Genomic DNA, 4,810 nt, shown 5'->3' with positions numbered 1-4,810 from the left:
GGCCGCTGAGCCTGCGCGTCCGGAGCCTGTGCTCCGCAACGGGAGAGGCTGCAGCAGAGGGAGGCCCGCATACCACAAAAAAAAAAAAAAAAAAAAAAAAATGACACAATGAAAAAAAAAATGACACACTGACATTTTACATCAAGTTCACCAAAGATACATAGTCCAGTTCTGCACATATCAAGCAAGCAGCAGGTCACCATGACCTGTTAAATCAAGCATGCATTCCCTCCTCTCAGGAGGTCTGGTTAATGTATAATGCAGAAGCACATTGCCTACTAAGGAGAGCCCAATATGGGCAGGGAATATGTTATGCTTAAAATTTCTCGTCCTGCCTTAAAACATAAATTTTTTTCCATCATAGTCATTCTAAGAGGTTGAGATGATTCTCCGTTGTATTTTTGATTTGCATTTCCATGATGATTAGTGAATTTGAACAAGTTTCCATATACCTGCTGGCAATTTGTATGTCTTCTTTGGGGAAATGTCTATTCAGATTCTTTGCCTATTTTTAAAGTTATATTTTGGGTTTTGCTGTTGAGTTGTAGGAGTTCCTTAAGTATTTTGGATATTAAACCCTTATCAGATAATGTGGTTTGGGAATATTTCCAAGTCCGTTCTATGTAATACTACACAGCAATAAAAAGGAATAAAATATTGATACAAACAAAAACATACATTAATTTCATGTACAATATACTGAGAAAAAGCCAAATACAAAAATATTAACCTGTAATTCTAATTATAGGTTCATAATAGACCTAAACCTAGTGAAATATATATTGGAAGAGAAGTGAGGGCTATGTGACAATTCTGACTGAGGAATGAGCACAAAAGAGCTTTCTGGATGATGGAATTAATCTGCCCCTTGAAAGGATTGTAGATGACACTAATATATGAATTTATGCAAATACATTGAATTTTAACTTAGGATTTGTACATTTGACCATGTGTAAATTTTATCTAATAAAGGAACCATAAACAACAACAAAATGATATGAACTGAAATGATTACTATAAACATTTAGAGGGTGATTATTAATAAAATGGTAAGAAGGAATATTACTTTGTACAGAACATGTGTATCATCTTATTTACTAGTATGTTATATTTTCTAATTTGGGTGGTGGTTAAACAGTTGTCTTTATAATAATTCTTAAAATATACTTATATTTTAATATACCCTTCTGTATGTAAATTTCAGTGCTCACAAGGTTAAAAGTGTATATGGAATAAAAATGTTCTGCTGATAGCTATGCTAATTTTGAAAAAGAACAAAGGTAAGTGACTTTCTCACCCAGATTTTAAAGATACATAAAACAAGTGAGTTACTGAAGTTAAAGAAACACTGAGTTATAGGAACAGGAGGAGACAAGCTGACCAATAAAACAATAGGTGTTTCTGAAAACAAATAATCTGTTATATGATACAGAAAGCATAACATATAGAGAGGCTAGAAGATTTGTTTTAAAAGATTATGATGGAAATATATCCCATTCTGAACACAAATATAGGTGGATATCACAGCATTTGCTAGAGTTGAACCCCAATAGAACTTAAGATAATAACCAGGTTGGTGTCCTTGCAAACTACATTTCCAGATGGCCTTGCCAATTGGACTATGGTTCGGGCAGTAGGAGGTGATGGTGAAAGATTGGAGAGCAAAAGGAGAAGGGAAGCAGTGACTTCACCAGTGACAATAGCTCCTCTGTTTCTCCAGCAACCACCATCTGGTACATTTCTTCCAGGCTCATCTGGGTGACCCTGGCACCTGAACCTCCTCTGGTAGCACCAACTCCTTTATGTGTTGTCTAGACTTGTGGTAGCAGCTTCTTGTTACTGATGACCTAAATTGTCTTGCCATCCCTTGTTGGAAAATTTGCAACTTAGCTCCCCATATTAAATCCTTCTTATTGAAATAAATGATATTTTGTGGGTTATATGATTGGATCCCAATACCTCGGGCTTTCTCATGTTCCTTTTATTCAATATTCCACAGTCACTTAATATGTTCCCAGAACTCTTAATGTGCCAAGAATTCTTCATCGTGATACAACACAGAACAAAACATACCTCTTCTATTTGAATAATGAGGAAGTAGACAATATTCAAATATATAGCTGGGAGTGCTAAGTGGTGTGAAGAAGATGAAGCAGGACAAGGAGATATTCACATGTAAGGAGAATGCATAGGGAAATTCTCTCAAATGTGGTAACAATGGCTAGAGAACAGAAAGAACTAAAAAATTTTTGAAGTAAGTATTTTGTAGGGAAAAGAAAGGCAGTGGGAGTATGCCCGTATCTTTTGAGACATAAAGGAAACTGGTGTGTCTATAACTAAGTTAGATAACATAAGAGAGGTAAAGAGACAGAGGGGAACTAAATCTAACATGGACTTGAGTGTAACCGTGTTGACTTTCATTCTGGATGAGTTGGAAGCCATAAGAGATATTTGAGCAGAGATTTGACATCACATGATAAATTTTAAAAGATTTACATGAAGATTTATTTGGAGAAATTGGGGAGGGGACAATAGTCCAGATGAGAAATGAGAGCGACTTAGACTTGGGAAGTTATAGTGCAGAGAGTTAGGGTCAGCCAGATTCTGGATGTCATTTGAAGGTGGAGCAAGTTTTAAAACCTGGGGTTTACAGGAGAGGCTATGCTGGAGATGTGAATTTAGGAGCCATCAGTAAAGAGATGAAGAGAGTGATTACACATAGAGAAGATAAAATATTCAGGACCTGAGCCCTTCAGCACTCCAGTGTTGGAAGGTCAGCACAGGAGAATAAGAAAGAGAAGCCTGCAATGAGTTAGTAAAACAAGAACAGAGTAGGGTTTGGTGGCCAAAAAAAGTTTCTAGGAAGAGGAATTTACCAGCTACCACAAATAACCATTTGGATGTGAAGATATGGAAAACATTAGGATCTTAAGAAATTTGGTGGGGTTGAATATGTTATAGGAATGGGTAAAAATATAAATGGGAAAGAAAGAAATCAGAGAATAGGGCAGTAGCTGTAGGAGAAAGTGGGTTCATCAGAAGTTTATTTTGTTTTCTGTTTAAGTTGGAATACTTCACTCCCTGTTTGTACTTCAGGACCCTGGTGATTAGAGAAAGCTTATCTCATGCTACAGAATTCTTCTCTCTATGTCCTATTTTCTTGTCTCCCCCAAATTTGGAACAGCTCCGATCCCACTGATATAGAAGAATATGTCTTTTGGTTGAGGGCAGCATCTTCCAGGGGCATCTTTCTTGGGAGGCCCCTTGAGAAGACCTCAGTTTTCAGCACAGCCTTGCCTTACAGAAGTTTCTCATGTGGTCTAGGCACTGTATGTCTCCACTAAGCAAACATGGATATGAACCCTAATTTTGCCCACTTGTAATATTGAAGGGTTTCAATGAGATCAAAGGAATGAACTGAATTCTGGAACAAATTAATGCAAATGTCTTTTTGTGTGTGTGATAATATACTTTGATAATTTCCTCTTTATCATTTTGTACCTACTGTTAGGTTTTCCTTTCTGGTTACCATATTCTTGCATAAAGCTTTTTATAGTTTGGACAGTCTATTTTAAGCTGATAACAACTAACCTCGATTGCATGCAAAAACTCTACAATTTTACTTGCCACAAAACACACATGGTAGGGCTTCCCTGGTGGCGCAGTGGTTGAGATTCCGCCTGCTGATGCAGGGGACACATGCCCTGGTCCGGGAAGATCCCACATGCCGCGGAGCGGCTGGGCCCGTGAGCCATGGCCGCTGAGCCTGCGCGTCCGGAGCCTGTGCTCCGCAACGGGAGAGGCCACAACAGTGAAAGGCCCGCGTATCACACACACAAAAAAAACAAACAAAAAACCACACATGGTATATGTCATTTGTGTCAGAATTTTCATTTCTTATTCTGTATTTATAAAACAATTATTTTATTTTATTTTTTAAACATCTTTATTGCAGTATAATTGATTTACAATGTGTGTTAGTTTCTGCTTTATAACAAAGTGAATCAGTTATACATATACATATGTTCCCATATCTCCTCCCTCTTGCATCTCCCTCCCATCCTCCCTAATCCACCCGGGCAGGTGGTCACAAAGCACTGAGCTGATCTCCCTGTGCTATGCAGCTGCTTCCCAGTAGCTATCTATTTTACATATGGTAGTGTATATATGTCCATGCCACTCTCTCACTTCGTCCCAGCTTACCCTTCCCCCTCCCCGTGTCCTCAAGTCCATTCTCTAGTAGGTCTGTGTCTTTATTCCCGTCTTACCCAAACATCATTTCTTGCAGACTTCCTTTCTCCCACTGAATTTTCTGGTCCCCTTTGTTAAAAATCAATTGACCGTAACTTTAGGGTTTATTTCTGTGATCTCAATTTTATTCCTTTATGTTAAAGTCTATCCTAATGCCTGAATCACACTGTACTATAGCTTTGCAATAACCTTTGAAATTGTAAAGTGAAAGTCCTCTACGTTTATTTTTCTTTTCCAATATTGTTTTGGCAATCTGGGTCCTTGAGTCCATATCAATATTAATGACAATGATATTATAAATTGACAATTAATGTCAATTCCACCCAAAAGCAAGCCAGCTGAGATTTGGATAGAAATTTTGTTGAAACTGTAGGTCAACTTGGGGGTATTGCTTTACTGACAACACTAAGCCTCCCAATACAAGAATATGAGCTATCTTTCCATTTATGTAGATCTTCTTTATTTTCTCAGAACACTGTTTTTTGGTTTACAGTGGACAATTCTTGCACTCCTATTAACTTTTTCTGTGTATTTTATTCTCTATGATACTATTGTAAAT

Source organism: Physeter macrocephalus, chromosome 16 (assembly GCF_002837175.3).
Source record: "Physeter macrocephalus isolate SW-GA chromosome 16, ASM283717v5, whole genome shotgun sequence".
NCBI lineage: Eukaryota > Metazoa > Chordata > Mammalia > Artiodactyla > Physeteridae > Physeter > Physeter macrocephalus.
This window is presented reverse-complemented; position numbering follows the sequence as displayed.